Raw genomic sequence first — 26,588 nt, 5'->3', positions numbered from 1 at the left:
TAAGTTACTAGAAAGTAAAAAATTAATATATTATGACAGAAAACAGATCGACAGTTTCCTGGAATTGGGTGTGAATGAATTGAAGAGGGTGATTATAAATGGTCCCAAGAAAACTTTGGGGTGATGTTTACATTCATTATCTTAAAAGTAGTGATATCTTCACTGTTACATACTAATTCAAAATTGAAAATTTGTATCATTTACACTTGTGCAGTTTGTTAAATATCAATGAGACTTCAATAAATCCACTATAAAACACAGTATAAGAAAAATAGAATAAAGTGGGCTTTGTACTTAAAATATTGTTGAAAGACAGTGTTTATTTTTATAGAACATGATGAATCCTTTTATGGGGAGATTCTGAATATCAAAGAAAAATGGAGGAAACAAATATTTCACATAGAATGTAAGTTAACATTTGTAGAACAATATAAATTGAAGAAATATTTCTGTATTTTTATAATATAAATCCAAATTTAAAGATTATGACAGATTGATGAGTCTTGTGGTAATTGAAGGTCTGATTTGATTAATTTTCCATTTTTTTCATGACATCAATCAGAGATTATTTGAAGAAAAATGTGTGACCACATGTAAATTGCAACATTGAATTGAGTAGAAAATTTTGTTGATGAGACTTTATGGAGGGTATATTGAAAGATTCATCACATACTTTGAATTTTACAGTTTATTTCTAGTCAGAAGGCAAATAATTTAGAAATTCTGTCAGTGTTATAATGTGTATTAACTCTCTTTTTGTATGCTTGGTAGAATGACAATTTTTCAAAGAATTTAAAATGCAACTGATGCCAAAACATACAAAAGTTTATATATTTTGTCAAAAGTCAATAGACTTACAGTCTTATATATTAGTATTCATTGCTTGCTTTAATTAAGGAATTTCCCCAAGTTGTGGAACCACTGGAAACTTGTGCTGCAGAAGTGAGAGATTTTGAGAAGTAACACTTAAATCAGAATTTATTTGCACTTCTAAAAGTCTATATTTGCTCCAAATTTTACAAATTCTTTTCAACATGGTACGCACACAAAAAATTTTTTTTCATTTTTGACCTTCTAATAAATATGTACCTATTATTTGAGCTACACCATCAATATGTAAAAACCACTTAAAGAACATGTTAAGAATTTTCTCTAATGTTTTCAAAGTTAAAAAACATTTCCTTTAAAGATGAATAACTCCATTATATGTTTTTTCTGTCTGTCATACACATGCACACATATACATTCTTAAAACTAACTGATGCTAGCATTGTACTTGGAAGTGAATTTTGGCAATGTTGTAATATATAATAGGAATTAAATTATTATTTTATAAAAATATTTATCTTTATAAAAGTATTATTCAAACATGGGTACTTTATTCGCATTTTATTAATTTGAAATTATACTTTATGCTTCCTGATCACTTACTCAAGTCTCAGGAAGAGGCCTTTCCTACTCCCACTATGCCTAACTCCTCTGTTCAATAACAGGTCTTAATAACTCTCTCTATATTTTTAATCAACAAAATTGTTATATTAGTCTGCTACAGCTCTCATAACAAAATATCACAGACTAGGTGTCTTAAAGAGATTTTTTTTCCCTCACAGTTCCGAAAGCTAGAAGTCCAAGATCAAGCTGTTGACAGTGTTGATCTCTCCTGAGGCCTCTCTTCCTGCCTTCTTGCCATGTCCTCGTGTGGCCTTTCTCTGTGTGCACATCCCTGGTTTCTCTATCTCTTTATAAGGACACCAATCTTGTTGGATTAAATCTCTACCCCATGCCTTCATTTATAATAACTTTAATTACCTCCTTAAATTCTCTATCTCCGAATACAGTCACATTGGAGGAATTTCAGCTTATGAATTTGCAGGGGACATAGTTTAATCCATAATAATTGCTGAAAGTCAGAATACCAATACTGTCTGAGATATTTACGATCATCCATCTGTGGCAGCTGGTTTTCCAGATGCCTTCCATGCAATGCTTTTTTCTGCTCTTTGGAAAACTATTAATATCAGAAATGTTTTATTAAACAAAATGTACCTTAGAACATAGTAACTCTTTTTCTTTACTATATCTGCATTTATTTATTAAGGGAAAGAGATTCCTATGCAAACTCCATGCTGCTGCCTAACATCAACAAATGGCTATCTTGTTAATCTCTTTAGGGAGAAATTGTCTGTTTCTCAGAACTGAAGAGATTGCCTGGTTTAGGACTTGGCTCAAGAAAGTTTAGCGGGATTGAGGTAGAGTGAGTAAGGGAACTGTGATTCAATTTTCTCTTCGTTTCACAACCTTGCTCTCTCAGATCCCAGAAATTCTATTCATCAGAATAAAAAATCTCCTTCTACTGGACTGGATGGACAGTTTGCCTGGAAATCACAGACACCTTTTCATAAACTACCTACTTAAATAAGCAATGCCAGCTGGGATTCAGAACCAAGTTATCACTTGATATTTTCAATCTTTAGGCAGATACTAGGTAAGCACATTGTGAATATTTATTTTAGTAAGAATTTAAAGTAACGTGAGCCCTATAATAGACTTTCTTTCTGGGTGTCCTAAAATTTCCTTTTACTTATAATTAAAATAATGTTTTAACCCAAAGGAAGAGAGCACTCTTATTTAGGGCTGTTTAGAAACAACTATATGATGATGTATTTTGCTATACAAACTTCCTCAGAGGAAATTAGGGACAAAGTGGATTTTGCCCCAGTCAATTCCTCAGTGACAGATGGAGTACATGTTATTTACTCTTTAGAAAACAGAGATGTTAACAAAAGATATGTGATTTTGTTCTTAAGCTCCCAAATGAGTTACTAGCAAACCCAAAGCTATAATATGGCCCTTTTTTTTTTTTCTAAAACGAGGAATCTTTCCAGTGATCTCATTATTGACTTTAACTGTGGATTGAACTGCTCAGCTGAAACTTCCGAGAGATTATTGGTTGAAACTTAAAGTAGTTACCACTACTTAGTAACACTGCCATACTTATTTAGAAAATCCAGAGCATAAATCTGATCATCTGCAAATGACTATGAATTAGAGAAAGAAGAAAAATCCCTGGAACTAAAACAAAAAGTAAATCAAAGTAATCATTATATACATATACTCTTCATAGCAGTAAAATAATTATAAATAGCACTTAATTTTAAGAAATAATCATTGTTCCTATGTTTTTATAGTTATTAATACTAAAACTGGATTAGACCTTTAGTATCATCCAATTCCAGTGGTCTTATTTCTAGACATTAAGTAACAACTACCAAATTCATGGAATCTTCTGATTTTCAAAATGAAGAAATACGGCCTATATGGGGTTTAGACAGTTTTTGACTATAGGTTCTCTGGCTCCTAGATCATGCTGATACAGGAGTGCTGGGAAGGGAAGAGCGTGGTCCTGTTAAATGATAATAAAAGTGCTGAGTGTTGAAAGGCAGGTCCCTGTCTAGGGCTTCACCCCCATGACCTAGGTGAGGAGAGGGACTCCTGCCTTCCCGCCCAAACGTTGCATTTCCCAGGACCACCATGGCCAACCATGACCCAATCCTGTGGCTATAAAAGTCCCCGAGACCCTAGCAGGCAGACAGAAGCGTCTGGAAGTCATGAGGAACACATCAACGGAAGAAGACACGAATGGCTGGTGGTAGAGAGCAGACCAGCGGAAGAGCATGCCAGCAGGCACCGTCAGGCCAGCAGGCCATTGACAAGAGGAACAACGCAGGTTTGGCTGGAGCGTCAGAGAAGAGTTGAGCCTCAGAGCTGCCCAACTCCAGGGGAAAACCATCTCCCTTCTGGCCCCATCTGCAGAGAGCTACTTCTACTCAGTAAAACCTTGCACTCATTCTCCAAGCCCACACGTGATCCAATTCTTCCAGTAGACCAAGGCAAGAAACCCTGGGATACAGAAATTCCTCTGTCCTTGTGATAAGAAAGGGGGTAAAATTGAGGTGGTTAACACAAGCCACCTATAGATGGCAAATTAAAAGAGCATCCTCTAACAAATGCCCACTGGGGCTTCAGCTGTGAACATTCAGCCCTAGACACTGCAGTGGGGTCGAACCCCACAGCCTGCCTGTCTGTATGCTCCCCTGGAGGTTTGAGCAGGGGGGCATTGAAGAAGCGAGCCACACCCCAATCTCACACCCTGCGAGGGAGACAAGGGAACTTTGTCCGCTTCAATGCCTCTTTTTACACTATTTTTTCTCAGTTGTTAGCATATGTGATTGGAGCTTGTGCTGCAATTGAAAATTAAAGCTTGTTTGCTTGCTTTCAAGGTGGTCTTTAGCAATTCATTGGCCTTTGAAGCAATAGTCCTTAAAAATAGAGACTTCAGGATTCTTGTAAAACCAAACTTCTGAAATTATGATGTCTTAGTGGTTTAGATGACTGTTTTATATATTTTCCTACATCCTCCTCCCCCTATCACCCTACCCATTCTCACTCTTTGCAGGTGATCTTGCTTTTTTACTTTTCTGAGAAAATTAAAGCAACAGAGGAAACTTCCAGTGTTCCATCATGACACATACCTGCCTCCAAGCATCTGGAGCCACACACTCCTGCCCACACTCGTGTCTAGAGAGTACCTTTTGTTGTGCTTGGTCCTTACCACCTTTGACAACTCAAAGCCATCACTACAAAATTCTATTGTCTTCTTCCAGTAGTGTTTTTTTCTTTCTACTAAATTATTCTCATCTATTGTGTCATGCCATTTTTTTCTCTCTGAAAACAACATCTTGCCTTGATCTCATTTCCTTTCCCAATTATTGCCTCATTTCTTGCCCTTTGCAACATATTTTCTCAGAAGAATTGTTTATGCTAATCTTTTCAATTCCTTTCTTCCCATTTCCCCTTAACAGCAAATAGACATTCATTCTGAGAAGTCTTCTGTTCAAAACAATCTACTCGACATCACGAACAACCTTCACTTTGCTAAATCTATTGTCCATTATACAGTTGTAATTTTTCTGAAACCACTAGCAGTTTTTATATAGCTAAATACTTCTTTCTTTTTAATGTATGTATTAGTCAGAATAAGTTAGGTTTTACAACAGTAAAAACCAATCCCCAGTAGGGCCAATTTTATGTTACATACATTTTATAAAATGAAAAAATTAGAAAAATATTAAGTAACATCATATCATTTCTGTGCTTACCTGGCTGAAGGCTCCCAGTTTCATTTACCTGTCCACACCCATAACCTCTGCGATTATCTCTCTTACTATTCTCTCCCTCGTTCACTTTGTTCCAGTCAGACTAGCCTCTTTGTTATATTATTACCTTATGCCTGTTGCTCTGACCATGGCTAATCCTCTCTCTACCTTGTATTCATTCGTTAAATCTCATCTTTTCAATGAGTGACCTTGATTGCAGTATTTAAAATGCAACACATCTCTAGATTTCTACCGTTAACCTACTACACATTTTTTATAGTAACTAATACCCAATAATATTATTATGTAATTTGTTTGGTTATGTTTGGTTGTTTATTGTTCCTACTTGTGCTAGAATGGAAGTTCTACCATAGTACAGAGCATTGTTGTTTGGCTTGCTGATGCAATACAAGTGCCAAGGACAGTAGAAGGCTCATAGAAGAGGCTTAATAAATATTTGTTGAATGTTGACTAAATAAGTGCCACTCTACTACCCCCCAATCTATGCTCATTTGATATATCAGACTTTCCAACCTTAATATTACTTAAAAAATATTTGCTTTCATTTTACAGGTAAACTTCACACACCACAATCATTTCAGTTTTCTTCTAGGCCTTCATAATTACTTGAGTTAGACTTTGCTTTTCGCTGTTCAATTGCTTGTTTTTTGTCTACTTCTCTGTGTATTAGTATATCTCTAAGAATGAGAACAATAATCTAAAAAGCAGTAAACTTTTATGACAGTTTATTTTCTGCTTTTATTGTCTGGTAGTTATAAATTATATTTATATATAGCTATGATTTATTTATAGGGCAATTTAACATCACTAGTAGAAGTGCTATATGGGTATCATCCAACATTTTATTCTTCACCTTATTACAATTAGAGAGTTTCATCAATATTTGGTAGTAACTCCAGGCACAAATTTTTATTATGTATCTGAACTATGAATGTAAGTAGCAGGGACATTCAAATTTAAAACAGAGAATAATAAATAATTAGAAATAACAAGAATTTTTCATTTAAGAATCTCTCTTTCAGAAATATAAACATGGTTCAAAATATCTAAGTTATCCTTTATGATTTAGCATTTAAGACAGTTTATAAGGAAACTTGTTTTCTTACCACTTAAGGTAAATGACAATAATATTTCTACCTGGGTTTTAAGACCATTTTAAAATTGTTGTTAAAAAACAACCCACATATATTTCATGAATACATTCAATGCACCTTCTCTGGACTCACATGTACAAAGGATTAGATTCATTTTATTTCGTTTTATATTTTTTAAATTAATTAAAATAACTCTGCAAATCCACTTGAACACCTTCCTAAATTTATATATAGGCAGACACTTTACACAATAAAGTCAGAGTAAATGTTAACAATTTGGTCTTGCAATTATGTTAGCACTTTGCAAAAATAGGCTTTTAAGCAGTGGCTTACTGATTTAACTTCCCACTCCCTGCCCAATTCTTGGGCAGCAGTTTGCTTCCCTGAATGCTGTTTCAGTCACTGATTTGAGTAACCCAAGGAGTAGGTCTTTGCAACCCATACATTTCTGCCATCAGTCAATTCAGATTCCACAGAAGAGAATTTTTTGATCAATTATACCACTTAATGATACTGTGCTTTAACTTGAAAATAATGTAGTTGCAATATTTGAAAGCCCTGATTATTTTTAAACATGCAAATAAATACATGGCCCATTTCTTCAAATTTCTTATTTCTACCCTCTTATTTCAAAATACAGCCCAGGATTTGAATGGAAAGCTGGTTTTGGCAATGGCTTTCTCTATCATTCTAAAGATTCCAGGGCATAGTCTCATACTGTTGGGTATCAAATCTAAGATTTATAATTTTTGTTTTATTGTTTTCTTAATGGTATGCTGGCAAATGTTGAATAATGGGATCTCAAAAAATGTATACATGTAAACATGTAACGACAGTTATTGGGATTTTCACTTGCATAATAATGTATAGCACAGAATTAAGAAATAAGAAAATATACTAGGTTTAAATATATATACTTGAGTGTACAATGTGATGCTTTGATATACATATACATGGGTAAGCAATTACAACAATAATGCTAATTAACATATTTATCACCTCATATTGTTACTTTTTTTTAAATGCTGAGAAGCCTTAAGATCTTCTCTCAGAAAATTTCAAGTATGCAATATATTATTATTAACTTAATATATATAATATATATTATATATTATTACTACAGCTACCATGCTGTACATTATATCTCCAGAACTTATTCGTCCTATAACTGCAAGTTGGTACCCCTTGACCTAAATCATCTTATTTTCACCAGCCTTCAGCCCTAGGACAAAATATTTGCAACCCATATATCTGAGAGGGAACTAATAAATATAGAAAGAACTCCCCAACTCAATAGCAAAAACACAAATAACTATATTAGAAAATAGGTAAAGGACCTAAATAGGCATTTTTCCAAAGAAAATATACAAACGATCAACAGATATACGGAGGTTTCTCGAAAAACTACAAATAAATTACCATATATTCCAACAATATCACTTCTGGGTACATAACCTAAATAATTGAAATCAGTATTTCAAACAGATATCTGCACATCTGAAGCATCATTTACCATAGCCAAGATATAGACAAATGTACTCTATATTTTAAATTTAATATGGCCAACTGATTCTTACAGAATGCTTTCACTGATTTTTTTTGCCAACCTCTCTAAACATAGAGAAAATATACAATTGCAAATTGATTCATGAATGTATTTCTGACATGAATAATCATTAACATTTGGTTTACATTAATATGTAAGAGAAAAATAAATCAATAAATAAAGCCATGATTTGTAGCATTTGCTTATAGCCACTATAAAATCTACTCAATGTTGCCAATTTCAAGACAGCAATGTGACATCACTCAACAAATATTTGCACCTTACATATAGAATAGACTGGATATCTACTGGATCATCACAAAAGCATCTATAAGAACCAACTCGACTGTTTCAGATACCTTTTCCATACACTCAGCAAGATTCAAACTTTTACTTTAGTCCCCTAATAAAAATTCTAATTAGCTTATTCCCCCTGCATTTTTCAATCTTTAACATACCACTTACTGAGTTTTGCTAAAGGAGGTAATCCTATCCAGCTGGTCTCTGTGGTTTTTCTAGAATGGCATACTAAGTATGCTTTGATATTCAGGGTGTGTAGGTTGTTTAGAACCATAATTGTTTTAATGGGCTGCTCTCTTCAAAAACACAGTTGGTTACTAAACACAGCAAACCAAAGAGTTAGGCTAATAAAAATTAGGGAATTTATAGACTGACAATAAATAAAACTTTGTTTAATGTGGATAATCCCTTACATTCATTTTTAATTCTGCAGTATACTAAGGAACATTTACTACCCTGCATATCATCCTTCAGTAGTGATTTGAAATACTGTCTGACAATAGTAAGCTGCCAGAATAATGCAACAATAAAATGCCCTTTTTATTTAATGATTTCACTTTGGCAGAGGTTTGTTTACGTACAAAACGACTCCTGTTTAAAGCAATCAATAAAGAAGGCATTTCTATTTATGACAGAAATGATCTGGCTCATGCCAGGACAGTCCTTGCCTTATATTACATGCAGTTTGATAATCATCACTTTTGCAGAAAATCCAACACTGGCAGGGCATACATAGGTGAAATAAAGTACATGTTAAAGGAATTATCTGGAAATTTTTAGAAAAATTAATTTGTAAAATAAAAAACAAATCACTTTGGGGATGAATTATGAGGAGTCAATATTTTTCATTTTATGGGTTTTCTTAAACTGGGTATATTCACTTGTCTCTATGAAAATAAAGTGTAAACTTAGGACTTTTAGGGTGAGATGGGATAAGAAAGCAAATTATTTAAAAGTTCAAAAATTTGAGATGGTGAGTTAATATTTTAAAAGTCTAAAGCTTGGCATTTACTTTGATAAAGTTACTCCTCTATTTCTTCCTTCAAAAATCTTTACCTTGGGTGTGTAAGATGTGACTTTGACAGGTTTTGAGGAGATTCAGTAATTATCTATAACTAAGTTTAATGTGTTTCAATTCATTTAAGGTGAATATATTTTCCCAAGGATGTTTTTCCTAAAATCTCAGTGCAGATGTATTTCAAGAGGAAAATTATTGTATGTGTTTTTATTTATTCTATAAACATGCCATTAAAATATTCCATTGCAAAGGCCAGTAGATAGCCAAAAAGCACATAAACTGCTTTTCCATAAAAAAAAAGTTTTGGGGCCAAGTGTAAACAAATATGATTCCAGAATATTATGACACCTACATAAAAAAAGCTTCATGCAATCTGCTTACATTTTTTCTATGCATTTGCCATTGTTCTTTCCAACTATTTTTCATATTCTTTGTATTATTTTTTAAACACCCCTTCTCCAACTCTTTTTTTAAAAAGCAACTGCCTGTTTTCAATGTCTTCTAAAACAATGTGTGATGTATCTAACTTGGTTAGAAACAGAAAGTTATGGGAAAGATAAAACTACAATCATATGGCCCTCACAACTTGTGTATCTAGTTTACAACTTTAGAAAGAGACTTAGGACAACCAAAGTTTAAAAATGTGGGCATTTATCAAATGTTTGAATTTAAAGCACTTGATAAATATTTTTGTAGGTTTATGCTATGTCCAAAAGTTTACTTCAAAAATTCAGGTAAAATGTTTTCTGAAAAAGGATATGGTTTCCCTTACTTAACCTGAATTTGTTTCTTTAGCAATCTAATAATATTAAAGAAATCTGACTTTTATTCTCTTTGTCATTCTCCAATCAGTACGGATTTGAGGTTCTAAACCTTCCTGTTCGCTATCTACTGTACAATCCAAATTCCAATACTAATCAGTTACTTGTCATATATTTCCCTTGGTGTATGTTGACAAAATATTGGACATAGAAAAATTATGGATATGAAACTATTCACAAACACAGAAGTCAGGACCATATCTCTATGTCCTACAGACCTCAGCCACGAAAGGGCAGAATGAATCAGTGGAATTTTCCAAGGCCAGTCAGCCTGATTTAACCAGAAGCACCACAGATGAATGAACTAGGTGGTGATCTATCTGTGAACTGCACTGACCATTCAGTATTTCCATGGTCCATTAGGTTAGTTACAGACCTGTGTCTATGATGCAAAATAAAACGGACAGTTGAGGCAATTATCTGAACAATTCTGGTGAAAAAAAAAAAAAAAACTTGTTACTAAGGAAAAAGTAAGTTGGGGCGGGTACCTTAGTTATCCATATTGAATTTCTATATTGATCACATCCACAAGACAATTGCTTGACTCAACACTTCGTTTTGCTTGGGTAGGCACGGGCTAAGATAATTGAAAGCAGTTAAACAGCAGTGTCTAAGGAACCATAAGTGACAACTTAGGTCAGTATTGTGGGGGCAGGGTAGCTTCATCAACTTGTATTTTTCAAACACCTACTGTGCTAGATACTGGGAATATCACCAGTTAAATAGAGAAGAAAATGACTATCAGCAAACTAGTAGAAACAAGGCATGCATTCATGAAAAAGGTAGGTGGTAATGAAACACAAATTCAACATTGAGTTTCAAAATAAAAAGTTGTGTTTTGGGTAATAGCTTGGTCTCTTTCCAAAATCTAGCAGGGCTCATGACTTGCAGTTAGATGTTGGATTAACTTTATAAAAACGCAAGCCATTATTTAAGGAAGAGTGGGAAGTTTTCTGTCTAGACACATGCACAAACAGATACCTGAAATTCCACCATCCATTGAATGAAGAAATAGCACTCTAGCCATCTTTCTTTAAAAGGCAAATATATCTAGGAAGAGTAAGAAATTGTAATAAGTACACTAAATCCTTACAGCCTTTCCTTAAGGAAAGTGAGTTGTCACTTTCCTCCAGGGTGCCAGGTGAGAACAGTAGCATGAGACCACTGGGTGCCTTGGGGAGATCACTGCATGATGAAAAAAGAATAAGTAAATACTGAAAATAAATTCTGCATTCACATAGCAATTTTTCCCTGAGCCAGCAAAGTGGATTAACAAGCCCTTTAGGACTAACTAATTATTGCAGTGAAAGTGGCAAAAAGATTACCAGCCTTTACCTAGACATTGAGGGAAGACCTGTCTAATCCATATTTATCTGGACACTTTATTTTTTAATGAGAACAGTATAATTGGAAGCTTTTTCTAGAACCACATTTGCATTTCTCGAAATATATATATATATATATATATATATATATTTTTTTTTTTTTTTTTTTTTTTTTTGAGACGGAGTCTTGCTCTGTCACCCAGGCTGGATAGAATGCAGTGGCATGATCTCAGCTCACTGCAACCTCTGCCTCCAAGGTTCAAGCAATTATCTTGCCTCAGCCTCTTGAGTATCTGGGATTACAGGCGCCTGCCACCGTGCCCAGGTAATTTTTGTATTTTTTTGGTAGAGACGGGGTTTCATCATGTTGTCCAGGCTGGTCTCAAGCTCCTGACCTCAAGTGATCTGCCTGCCTAGGCCTCCCAAAGTGCTGGGATTACAGGCATGAGCCACCACGCCTGGCCATATATATATTTCTTACCTGAATCCTATATTACCATATAAAAAGGAGGTATGTTTGAAGGTTAAATGCATTATGAAGTTTCAGGGGCAGATTCTACGTTTCTAAATTACAAACACATTCGGTGTTTAAATTTAAAATCCTAAATAAGATATCTTATTTTCCATAATTTAAAATAATTATGTATGTATTTATTTTTTAATGAACACATTTTAACTACAATATTTATGGGCTATAATTTGATGCTTTGGTGCATATCTATGTTATATAATAATCTAATCAGTGTAGTTAGTATATTGATCACCTCATGCATTTATCATATTTCCATGGTGATAACATTCAAAAGGCTGCCTTCTAGCTATTATTATCCATAGTCACTCTATTGTGCAATGGAGCACTATAATTTAGTCCTCCCATATAATGGTAACTTTGTAGTCATTGGCCAGCCTCTCCCCATTCTCTTTTTGCCCATTCCCTCCCAGTATCTGGAAACTACTAATCTCTCATTCTATGATAGCAACTTTTTTTAACCTAAGTGCCCAACAATGGTTGAATGGATAAAGAAAATGTGGTATATATACACAATGAAATACTATTGAGTCATAAAAAAGAATGAAATCCTGTCATTTGCCACAACCTGAATAAACCAGGAGTATGTCATGTTAATTAAACTATATCACAAGTTAGTACATCACAATAAATAAAAACAAATACCACATGATTTCATCATACATAGAATTTCTTCATAATTTTCAATGCATCTGTGCAGCCATACATAAGCAAATATGTGAGAGAACAACATTAAATATTTTATACTACCTATGATGTTAATAGAGCATTAAATATACGTAACTGCTGGATCAAATATAACCTGCTATCACATAACAATTGAGATTTTACTTATAAATTAAAACTAGTTGTATTTACATACAAATTAATATTAATTCAATCATGTAAAAATATACATGGATACTTTTTGGCAATATCTTAGCCTGTTCAGGCTACTATAACAAACTACCATATACTGGGTGTCTTAAACAACAATTTATTTCTTCACATTTCTGGAGGCTAAGATATTCAAAATCAAGGCATCAGTAGATTTGGTGTCTGCTGAGGGCCTGCTTCCTAGTTAGACAGCTATCTTTTCCTTGTGACTTCACATGGCAGAGAAAGGAAGCTCTCCAAAGACTTCATAAGGATGCTAATCCCATTCATGAGGGCTCCACCCTCATGAGTTTATGTAATTCCAATTGCCTCCCAAAGACCCCACCTTATACTATCACATTAGAGGACAGGGTTTCAAGATATGAATTTTACGTAGACACAGCATTGATTCCATAACAGGCAATATTTTAATGATTTAAAAGAGAGATCAGTATACCATTAGAATCACACCCTCCAATGACATATCTTTTCATCATCTTTAACTTCATCACTGAAGTTTTGAACCACTGCTGAAAAGCAGAAGTAACAGAAATAGGTTCTAGTTTACATGGAAGCTGACTGGACCATTTTTACGCAACCACTCATCAGTATACATACACACAGTTCCTTAGGTATTCCCACACTCACTCCTGCAAACAAAACCCACTCCTATTTAGAGCTAATCCCAAAGGTACTAGGGTTCGAAGGCAACTTGTGGTAAACTCATTTCCTGCTTCAGACTTTCCTTATTAAAAAAAATTGATCTATTTCATTTGTCTCTCTGATTTAATCTATGACATCAATTAAATGAAAGATTCCTACAAATATACATATAAGCTACAGCGATTCTACTCTGCTGTAAAGATAAAGCAATTGTTACCCTTTACCATAATTGTATCTCACCCTGAATCAACTTGAATTATAACTGAGAAACTAGAAAAGTTACAATTGGCTTTACTTGCTCATTCAGCTGTTACTCTTCTGAAAGATCTGAACCCTCCCACAAATCCTCAGAGGCAATACAATTCTCTATTTTAATGAATTCACTTGCACCCTACTGAGAATTAATTGCTTTGGAAGAAACCCAATGGTCTGACATGCTGAGAGGCCCACTGGTATTATTTTTTTCTCTAATAAAGAGCTCTAAGGAATTAACCAACCTCCTGACCAGGTACAATATCTACTTCTGTTATGCCCTTCTACCTCTGTCCCTCTGTCCCTCTATTCCTCTCTCTCTCTATCTCTCTCTCTAAACACACACACACACACACACACACACACACACACACACACGAAAGACTTGGGGCATCTTTGACATTATTGATAAAACTTAAAAACTTTCTTGTATAAATAAAACTAGAAGATTTTGTGATATGTAAATCCGCAAGTAACCTTTCCATTGTCTCTTTATCTTTGTGAGGAAAATCAGCAACAAAATTCTCTTTTTGAAGATTTCTTGTTTGTTGAAATCTATAACATAATGAATATTTGTCATATTTACTTGTATGTAATAGGATGCGTCACCCCATGATTCCCATATGGGGCTGTAATCTCTAATTGAATTAATTCACTAATTCATTAATCAAGCATATATTTATTCAGCAACAATTATATGCCAACGTTTGCCCAAAAGTCAGACACTATAATGGGAAGTCTGTTCTAGGAGAGCTATTCAAGTACACTGGTAACTCATATGACACATAAGGACTGGGAAATATAAGAGCACAGCTTAGATAGTGGTTGATTTCTATGAAAATCCTAATTTTTAAAATTTTTATTTTCTACACTGCCTAAATCCTTAAATGTCATAACAGAGAGGATAGATAAAGCTAATATGTTCCTATTTTTTCTCACATAAAATGTGAAGAAACATTGTTCAGAGACTTTTACTTCCAGACAAGTTAAGAGTAATAGGAATCAGAATTACTCTCATATCTGAAAAAAAAAAAACATTGAAAAGAAGAAAAGAGAAATATTAAACCAGTAGATTTCATTGGACATCAGGAAAGAAAGGATAGTGAACTCTGAATGATGCTCCATCCTACTGCCTGGGGAAGAGTTTTCACACTGTGGTATGGGGAGCAGGAATTTAAGCAGAATATGCATGAATTGAGGAGATAGAGCTGGGAATCTGGGGAGGCCAAGGTGACTGGATTAGTTGGGATAAAATACTAGAAAGGAGAGAGCTACACACATAGACATAGACACACACACACACACACAGAGAGAGAGAGAGAAATTGCTCTAAAGATCTGCAGATAGCCTGGCTCAAGCCTTTGAATGACTACTTATGAGGGAACACATGAAGAAAATACCTGAGACTGGGGAAAGAATTTACTTGAAAAAATTGGAAAGGACAACTCTCAGGTCTCATACAGGGCAGGGCAGAGTGTGTATTTGGAACAGCTGAAGTAAAACAAAATTCATAATTTATAAGTGGAGTACTCTGTATAGTTTTGCTTCAGTAGGGGATACAAATTTAGCCCTAAACTAAATACTTATTTGGTCCTGCCTAAAATTCTTATAGCAATAACCAAAAAAGATCACATTGTTTTATATAAAATCACTGTATCCCTGAAAAAAATCTCGTGAATATTAATAGAAACATAAAAATATCCAGCACCCAGCAAGGTAAAATTTTAACATCTGGCATTTGATAAAAATTACCAGTTTTACTAACACTTGTTAGTAAATCATACTTCAATTGTGAAAGAAAATTCATCAGACCCAAAATAACAATGCTTACAATTTGATTTTACTGCAAGAAAAGCATAGAATATAGCAATAGCATTAAAGCAAGAATATGCATTACAGCTAAGAGCTAGCTTCCAGTGAAGTTCTGCAAGAAGGACTGAATTGTCTCCCTCTATATAGAAAGTGCTTTCTCTCTCTGTAAGAGCCACCACCATGTGCACATAATGCCTCAGATCCAGGAAGTCCAAAACAGTCTCCACCTAAGGCTCTTGGTATTCTGCTGGCCAGGTTCTTACTGTGACCAGTGTCAAACCCTAAGTATCTTGGCAAAAGGAGGTATACACCATCAATTATGATTTACCAGAATGTAATGTTACTAAGCATGTTAAAACCCAATGAAATAAGTAACAACAACAAAACACCTCTTGAAATTTGAGTATGACCCAGAGTTATAAAACAAAATCATCAGTATGTTTCAAGCTTTGTCTGAGAATTACTACAATAACAATATATCTTTTTGAACAGCTCAAACTTATTTCCAGGCCATCTAGAGTAAGCTATCATAGCACACCAGTCATTTGAAGAAGCAGGAAATCAAAATTGTTAATGAGGAGAAAAAGAAAACAATCCGAAACACCATAATTGAAACAGATTGTGTAATTCTTAGATAAGCACATTGAAACAGTTATAATTATTGTATGTGTTCAAGAGCTACAAGAAAGATTGAGCTTGTGAACTAGTGACATGGAAGATGTGAAAATGACTCAAATAAAACTTACAGAGATGAAAACTACAAAGCCTAAATAAAAACCTAGGGAATGGATTTAATGGCAGAATAAACATTGTTGATGAAAAGATTAGAAAACTGGAAGACATAGCAATAGAAATTATTTAAAACTAAACATAGGGAGAAAAAAAAGACTACAAGTAACATAGGGATGAAGCAGGTGGGCATTCACAGGTCAAAATGTAAGTAACCCCAAATAGATCATAGATCGTAAATAAACATAAATCATGAATGTAAAATCTACAATTATAAAACTTTTAGAAGAAAACAAAGGAGAACATTTTTGGACTTAGGTTTGATGGAAAGTTCTTAGACATGACACAAAAACATGATGCCTATAAGAAAAAAGAATTGTAAACTGGACTGCAACTGAAAACCTTTGATGTTTGAAAGATCCTCTTATGAGAATGTAAAGAAAAGATATATAGACTTTGAAAAAATATCTGAAAACCATATATCTAACAAAACACTCATATCTAGCATTTATAAGGAATTGACAAAATTCAACAGTAAGAAAAACAAACAATTTAATTAGAAAACAGGGAAAAAGCACAGACATTCCACTAAATATGATACAAGATGGCAAATAAACATATGAAAAGTACTAGCCATTAGGAAAACACAAATTAAAACTACAATGAGATACCACTACATATCTATTAGAATAGCTTAAATAAAAAATAGTAACACTACCAAATGCTTGTAAGAATGCAGACTAACTATACCACTCATACATTGCTGGTGGGGATATAAAAAGGTATAGTCACTCTAGAAAATAGTTTTGACAGCTTCTGAAAAACTAAATATACACTTACCATATGACACAGAAATTTCACTCCTGGGCATTTATTCCATAGAATTTAAGGCTTATGTACACTCAAAAACCTGTGCATAATTGCTCATGGTAGTAGATTTATTTAAAATAGCCCCGAACTGCAAAGACATAAAATATCCTTCAATAAGTGAAGGTTTATAAACAATCTGTAGTACATCAGTTAAGTCCTATCTCTTCCATTCCAAAACCTTTTTACCATACACTGTGATAATAATATTATTGAGGAGAAAAAGTGATTTAAAAATACATAATTTGTTTGAAGGAGTGCCAGCTATCTAATTTGTCTCTAACTTGGGAAAGATATACTGTTTCCCATCTTATAAATAGAAGAGATGACAAGAAGCACAAAGTTTTGGAAAACATCCATGCCTTGTAGCTAGAAGACCCATGTCTATTATATGTTTCTGCTATGAGCTTAGGTGGACGAGTTCTTTAGTGTCTTGCACACTCACATTCCTCATGTTGGTGATAGAAATAGCTCCTGGAAAGGTTGTTGTGAAAATGAAATCAGTTTAAAGTGCCTATTAGAAACATATTTCATTAAGATTTGAGTTCCTGCTCAGACATGTATTTGTTAGATGGAAGTTAGGTAGTGCATAGTTTACAGCCTGTTCTCAGGCTTAAAGAAACCTGGGTTTAAACTCAGATTGTTCCACTTGCCCGTTGCATAAATTTGGGATGTTTACTTTGAGCTTTAATATTATCGTGTCTGAAGAAAATGAACAGTATCATACCACAGATTTTAAGTTAATGATAAAACGGTATATATTTTATGTATACTCTAAACTCAAAATCTTTGATGCCTTTACCAAATATATTCACTTAGGCATGTGGTAGTTTGGGTTAAAACTCAATCTATTTTTATTGGTTTTGATTAGATATAATAAATTCATAACATATTAAGCAATGAAAGTGATATAAATCAACTGAAGTGCCAAATAATCAATTTTTACCTAATTGATGATGTTTATTTCTTGAATAGAGATAAGAAAGAATCTTAATCAGATTTGGATTTTACCTAAACTATCTCACAGATTAACACTCTCAATTTGTATTTGACATATATATATATATATATACACACATATATACATATATATATAAACAAATACAACTCTTATATGAAGACTCTTAAAACAGTTTTTCTGAAGTTGTGAATTATAGAAAAAACATCTGTGATTCAGGGCATCTAAAATCCATCCAAAAAAAGCACTGGAAACCCTATAATAGTATTTATATTTTCAAAAATTGATATCAGCTAAATTGTCTCTGCCTAATTAAATTAAAAAGCAATTAGAATGTAATATGAAAACCATCCAAGTAGCCACTTGTATATTGAAAAAGATGAAAGAGATTAAAAAAAATAAATACAAATATAAAATAATATGTATTCTATATACATATATGTCCTCTAGAGCTAATACAGTTAATCATCTTTGCTTTTATTAACATTATGCTTCAGAATTTCTGAATGAAAGACAAAATTAATAAAGGGCTCAACATAACAGAATTATCTTCTAAATATAATCTTCTAGTACACAAAAAATATTAAAGAGAAGAGTGTTTTTAAAGTTGTTTTCTATAATTAGATTTTCATACATTCCACATTCAATTTTTTTTGAGATGGAATCTCACTCTTCCACCCAGGCTGGAGTGCAGTGGTGCAGTCTCAACTGACTGCAACCTCTGTCTAGCAGGTTCATACGATTCTGCTACATCAGCCTCCCAAATAGCTGGGATTACAGGTGCGTGCCACCACGCCTGGCGAAATTTTTTGTATTTTTAGTAGAGATGGGGTTTCACCACGTTGGCTAGGCTGGTCTCAAACTCCTGACATCATGTGATCCACTCGCCTCGGCATCCCAAAGTGCTGGGATTACAAGCTTGAGCCACCACACATGGCCTCAATGTTTTAATGTCTTTGTAGAACATTAGAAAGTCTTCAGAATCAAGAATGTTATCAGTGTTTTTCACTTTATTAATTCAGTATTTTATATTTCTACAGTTGCTTTAAAATAACCCAAATATGAGAGAGTTGATTCAATTTCCATATTTAGTTTCTCAGTTTAAACTGGGAAAATTTGCACAGTTTTTCAGTTGGTTTATCTGAATAAGGGAAATTAACACTGACAAAGAAGCTAAAATATCAGAAAGATATAGTTAAATTTTATGTTGAGTAATAAAGTAAAAGTAATGCCACATGTTTTTGACATGCAACAAAGACAGTGAGCTTTGAAAAATTAAATTAGCACTATTTATAATATTGAATATTTTTATTTTGTGATTCAACACTATTTAAAATTTTAAACATTTTTCCTTTGCAGATCATTTAAAAGAGTCATTCAATTTAAGTGCATCATTTGTGTTACTTCTAAGGAATAATGATATTACAGCATTTAACTGAAGTGCTTGTTTCAATAGTTTTATTGCTAAAATTATGTTTGGAGATCAAGACGCTCAAGGGGGCCTTCTATTTTATGACCTTCTGTTTCACCATGGCTTGATGTATCTGCAGTAGCTAGCATGATTTCTCTCACATAGGAAAACCTCAGTATATTTGCTTGGTGATATGATAAATAATGAGGAAAATATGCATACAAACATAACCCCCTACATCCACACATATAGACAAAGTGCCATGTCATGTTGAAGAATTTTAATTGACTTGAAATAAGTGCATGAAGTATGTATGTGGCATCTAAAATAGAAATGCAATTGATAGGCATGCTGAAACTTTTCTCATTTGAAAATTGATAGCAACTTTTGGAAATTAAATATATGATTAGTTCATATGATTTGTTATGATACAGAAAAATGAAAATTATTTTCATTGGGAGAACAAGAAAACCATCTTCTAGTTATAAATCCTATTTTCTATTAAAATTATCCCCTAACATTTTCATGGAATATGGACTAAAAGCCCATTCCTTTGATACCCTATAAATGTAAAAGAGACCCAAAGTACCATTTATTGCCTGAGTGCTAAAATAGCTCCAGTTTCTTCAAGTAATTGAAAGAAATAAGAACTGTAGGGGGATGAAAGAAGATGTGGTAGATTTATTATTGTTCCTGATTCTTTAATTTCCTGGAGTTCATAACTTTTGTTAGGTTATTATTTTTCAGTTCTTCCTACTAATAGGATAAAGTTTAATTTCTCACTCTTTGACTTTGGTCTGGCCATGTGACTTGCATTAGTCATGGACGGAGAGAGAATTGACAGTGTGCAGTTATGATAATAGAAATTAAATTATCACACACTTTTGTGCTTGCTCTCTTGCAACTCAAATATCATTGTGAAAATAATATGCCCTAGATAGCCAGTCTGCTAGTCCATAAAGAAGAGAAATGGTGTCTGGAGCTACCATAGGCCACTCATCAAACTGCCCATGGGGAACAACCTGGCAGCCAAACTCATCCTGAAACAAACAAAACCCAGCAGACTTGAAGATAATATGCAAGAATATTTGTTGTTGTTGTTGTTGTTGCATCCACAAACACAGATGTTGTGACTGTTTCTTAAATGACATTATTTGACAGAGTTAACTGGCATAAGCTAACTACAAAAGATGATAAATTCACAGACCCATAATTAAAGTGGGAAGAACCAATACAGGGCTGCAGTGAGATTCAAGAACTCATATGTTGATGGAGATGAAGAGTGGCATTGCTTGCTCCTCTGATGTGAGTGTCCCTGGAGAGTAATTGTTTTATTGCTATTAAAACATTTTAAACAAATGTATTGTAAGAAATAATTAAAGTGACAGTGATTATATTGGCAGATACATATTGGAAAAGTCCTCAGACAATGAGGTTTGTGTATGAGCTTGTCTCAAACACCAAGGCAGAGGACACCCCTTCCAACCTCAAAACATGTCAGACTGACACATTTTGTTGTTAAGCCCTGACTATCTCTTTGGGTTGCAGTGAAAAATTATGAGTCACTCAGAAAGTTAACTCCAAGGGCTGTTTTTAATGTATTATGTCCATTTTTATTTGGCAAGCACTTTGGTATTATATGTAAGTTGTAGTTTGCTCTATGACAAGGAAGAGGGACCCTAATAAAAACTCTAGTGAACAAATTCTGCTGGGATCTCTGGATAGCTTCTTACACTCAGAGACAAGGTGACACAGAAGTAAATTGAGATAAACTTTATAAATAAAGAAGCTCAACTCTGAATTAATTCTGTCCCTAATTAAGTTGAAATAAACTTCTATTTTAACTGTCAGAATTAGAAGGAATTTCTATTTCTGGAGGAAGAAAACATCATTTGGGATAACTAGAATTTTTCATGCATAATAGATAACAATTAAAAATAACCAAATATTCTGGAAAACAAAAAGATGGAGAATTAACCAGAATAAAGACAAAATTACAGTAGGGAAAAATACAACAATAATACAATTAAGAACTAAATAAATGGTTTAACTTTGTATTAAGACACAATTGAAGACAAGGTTACTAAACTTGAAGACAGCTCACTAGAAAATATCCATACTGAAGCATGAAAAGCAAAAAAAAAAAAAAAAAGAGAGAGAAAAAAGTTTAGAACATTGACAAAGGAATTTAAGATATATATGAAACATCAAAAAATATTATGAATATGAGCATTTGGAGTTCAGAAGGAGGAAGTCAAAAAAGAAGTGTTTCAACAGAAAGAGGAAATGATTAATAATTTTCAAAAAGTAATGACAGTAATAAAGCCACACACTTAAAAATCCCTATTATCCCTAAACTGAATAAAGCAGTTTGAGAAAAACACACATTATACTCAAAGAACCAGCGATAAGACTTACAGCTAATTCCCCCACAAAACAATAGAAACTGGAAGACAATGGAGCACCACCACTGAATTCCTGAAAGCAGCTGCTGAGTAAACATTGTGGAACACTGGATGGCATCCCCTGCTAGAACTGAAGTTCTTATTCTCCGTTTAGAACTGAAGTTCTCAATTCCCCCAGGAATGCTGTTGGTTCACCTCTGGGTCTTCATAAGAAATGCCTCCAGCTAAAGTTAGCTGCATTACTCAATCTTCTACTACCTCAGCAAGAACAACCCACATTCAAGAACTCGTTGATGGGGTGAACAAATATGCATTTTATTTGTCTCAACTAGGGATGGCTCAATGGCACCAGAGGCTCTGTTGAATTGGCTAAGGCAATTCTTGCAATATTGTTGCAATTTAGTTTCTTTTTCTGCCACTTTCTTTTTTGCTGCCTTTCAATTATTCCTCCTAAGAACACTTCCTAGTAAACATCTCAGAAGAAAATCACATTCAAGAGGTTACACACATTAAGATAGCTGCCAAACTAAAATTCAGAAGTGAAGGTGATGTAAAGGTATTTACTCTTTTCTTGTGTCCCTTCAAATTTGTCACTTGCAGTATCTCACTAAAAGGAATGGAGGGAATTTATTAGAAGAAGGAACATGATTTGATTCCCAACAATGAAACAAAAAAGTAAATCAGAATAAAGAACACCAGAAAGTGTATGTAGGTAAATGTAAATGTCTTTTAAGTTCATACAATAATAAAAATAATGTCTTCTGGGTGTTAAAAATCTATGTATCATAAAAATTATAACAAAAAACAGAAACAGGCAAATAGAGTTAAAATATTCTACAATCTTAATGTTTTCTGTTAATTGTTAGAAGCACCAACATATATTTGACTGTAATAGTTTTATTATGCCTGCTGTGAACTCTAGGGTATATACAAAATGAAAAACAAAAGAATACAAAACTAGGTAATAAAAGAAAATGTAGATCATGGTGGACAGGAAGTAGGACTGGATTGTAGCTCAGACTCAGACAGACAGAGCAGCGTGTGGAGGCTTGCATAGTGAAATTTAGCTCCAGAACGACTACAAGAGCAAACCAGGAATCCTAAGAGGAACCATAGACCGTCTGAAGCAAGCAGACTGCTCCTGCAGGACCCGAGAGACACCCCGTATATTCTGAGTGCCCAAACTGTGGAAGTGGGAGAGAGAGACCCTCTGACCCCAATCACACACTCACACTGAGGAAAATGAAGGTCTAGTTTGTGGCAGAAGTTTCTAACCTTACCTGGATCTGAGTCAATTTAGAGAGCTAAGCAAAATACAGGGGTAGAGGAAGCAGCAGGAAAGGCCCTGGGAGCTCACTGGGTCCTCAAGCACTCCATTCCTGCCTGGCATCACAGGTACCCTTTGGGAGGGCAGCCAGAGGCATGGGGGGAAATGCCACAGGGAGAAGGAAGTCTCCAGCTGAACTTTGTAACAATTTGAACAGGATGAGAATCCTCCTGGCCAGAACTCAGGGGAGGGCATGAATCCAATGTGCAGACTCCACAGGTGGGGGAAGAACCAAAGCCCTGTTATTTTGCAGCTGGGTGGCAGGTAGCCTGGGGCAAGTTCTCAAGCCCTGCTAGCCCACTGCCTGGAAACAGACTCAGGACTGTTGGGGAGGCATGGTGGGAGTGACACCAGCCCTTTGGATTGTGTGGAACCTGGGTAAGGCCTTGACTACCGACTTTCCCTGACTTCCCTGACAGCTTGCATGACTCAGCAGAGGCAGCCATAATCCTTCTAGATACACAACTCCATTGACCTGGGAACCTCACCCTATCACCCACAGCAACTGCAGCAAGACCCACCCAAGGAGAATCTGAGCTCAGATACGCATAGCCCTGCCCTCACCTAAGGGGCCTTCCTTATCCACCCTGGTAGCTGAAGACAAAGGGCATATACTCTTGGAAGTTCTAGGGCCCACCCACTGCTGGTTCCTCTCCATACTACCATAGCTGATGCTCTCTGGAAAGTGCCATCTCCCGGCAGGAGGCCAACCAGCACAAAAATAAAAACATTAAACCACCAAAGCTAAGAACCCTCACAGTGTCCATTTCACCCCTGCTGCCACCTGCACCGGAAAGTGCTAGTATCCACAGCTTAGAAACCCATAGATGGTTCACATCACATGACTCTGTGCAGGATAACCCCCAGTACCAGCCCAGAGCCAGTAGACTTGCTTGGTGACTGGACCCAGAAGACAGATAACATTGGACACACTTATGGAAATGCAAAGTTCTCTAGAAAGTCTCAGCAATAGAATTAACAAGTAGAAGAAAGAAATTCAGAGCTCAAAGACACGGTCTTTAACTCAATCCAACAAAAACAAACAAAAAAGAATATGAAAATATGAACAACGCCTCCAAGAAGTCTGGGATTATGTTAAATGACCAAACCTAAGAATAATTGGTGTTCCTGAGGAAGAAGAGAAATCTAAAAGTTTGGAAAACATATTTGGGGGAATAATTGAGGAAAACTTCCCCAGCCTTGCTAGAGACCTAGACATCCAAATACAAGAACCACAGAGAATACCTGGGAAATTCACCACAAAAAGATCATCGCCTAGGCACATTGTCATCAGGTTATCTAAAGTTAAGCTGAAGGAAAGAACTTAAGACCTGTGAGACAAAAGCACCAGGTAACCTATAAAGGAAAACCTATCAGATTAACAGCAGATCTATCAGCTAAAACTCTGCAAGCTAGATGGAATTGGGGCCCTATCTTCAGCTTTTTCAGACAAAACAATTAGCCAAGAATTTTGTATCTAGCGAAACTACACATCACACATGAAGGAAAGATACAATCTTTTCCAGACAAATGTTAAGAGAATTTACCACTACCAAGCCACCACTATAAGAAATGCTAAAAAGAGCTCTAAACCTTGAAACAAATCCTAGAAACACATCAAAACAGAACCTCTTTAAAGCATAAATCACACAGGACCTGCAAAACAAAAATACAAGTTAAAAAGCAAAAGCGAAAAAGCAAGGTACACAGGCAAAAAATATGCAATGAATGTCATGGTACCTCATGTCTCAATATGAACATTGAATGTAGATAGACTAAATGCTCCACTGAAAAGCTACAGAACTGCAGAATGAATGAGAACTCACCAACCAACTATCTTCTGCCTTCAGGAGACTCACCAAACACATAAGGACTCACATAAACTTAAAGGGGTGGAAAAAGGCATTTTATGCAAGTGGTCAGCAAAGGCATGCAGTGGTAGCTATTCTTAGATAAAACAAATTTTAAAGCAACAGCAATTAAAATAGACAAAGAGGGACATTATATTATGGTAAAAGGCCTTGTCCAACAGGAAAATATTACAATCCTAAACATATATGCACCTAACATTGGAACTCCCAAATGTATAAAACAATTACTAACAGACCTGAGAAATGAGATAGACAGCACCACAATAATATTGGGAGACTTCAATATTCCACTGAGAGCACTAGACGGGTCATCAGGACAGAAAGTCAAAAAAGAAACAATGGATTTAAACTATACCTTGGAACAAATGGGCTTAACAGATATATACAGAACATATCATCCAACAACCACAGAATACACATTCTATTCAAGAGTGCATCAAACCTTCTCCAAGATAGACCATGTGATAGGCCATAAAATGAGCCTCAATAAATTTAGGAAAGTTGAAATATCAAGCACTCTCTCAGACCACAGTGGAATAAAACTGGAAATCAACTCCAAAAGCAATCTTCAAAACTATGCAAATGCATGGAAATTAAATAACCTTCTCCTGAATGAGCATCAGGTCAAAAATGATATCAAGATGGAAATTAAAAATTTTTTTGAACAGAACAACAGTACTGACACAATCTGTCAAAAACTCTGGGATACAGCAAAGGTGATGCTAAGAGGAAGTTCGTGGCCTTAAATACCTACATGAAACAGATTGAAAGAGCATAAAACACTGCAGAAAGAAATTATGGACAACACAAACAAATGGAAATACATTCCATGCTCATGGATGAGTAGAGTCAATATTATGAAAATGACTATAGTGCCAAAATCAATCTGCAAATTCAATGCAATCCCCATCAAAATACCACCATCGTTCTTCATAGAATTAGTAAAAATAATTCTAAACTTCATATGTAACCAAAAAAAAAGAACTCACATAGCCAAAGCAAGACTAAGCAAAAAGAACAAATCTGGAGGCATCACACTACCTGATTTCAAGCTATACTATAATGATATAGTCACCAAAACAGCATGGTACTGGTATAAAAACAGGCACATAGACCATTGAAACAGAATACTGAACCCAGAAATAAACCCAAATACTTATAGCCAACTGATCTTCGACAAAGCAAACAAAAATATAAAGTGGGAAAAGGACACCCTTTTCAACAAATGGTGCTGGGATAATTGGCTAGCCATATGTAGGAGAATGAAACTGGATCCTCATCTGTCACCTTATACAAAAATCAACTCAAAATGGATTAAGTACTTAAATCTAAGTCCTGAAACTATAAAAATTCTGTAATATAACATTGGAAAAACCCTTCTAGACATTGGCTTAGGCAAGGATTTCATGAACAAAAATCCCAAAGCAAATGCAATAAAAACAGAGATAAATCATTTACACTTAATTAAACTAAAGAGCTTTTGCACGGCAAAAGGAACAGTCAGCAAACAGACCACCCACAGAATGAGAGAAAATCTTCACAGTCTATACATCTGACACAGGTCTGATATCCAAAATCTACAACAAACTCAAGGCAATCAGTAAGAAAAAAAAACAATCTTATCAAAA

The sequence above is a fragment of the Pan troglodytes genome, chromosome 4 (assembly GCF_028858775.2).
Source record: "Pan troglodytes isolate AG18354 chromosome 4, NHGRI_mPanTro3-v2.0_pri, whole genome shotgun sequence".
NCBI classification, from domain to species: Eukaryota; Metazoa; Chordata; class Mammalia; order Primates; family Hominidae; genus Pan; species Pan troglodytes.
The sequence above is the reverse complement of the archived record's forward strand: the minus strand, read 5'-3'. Positions refer to the sequence as shown.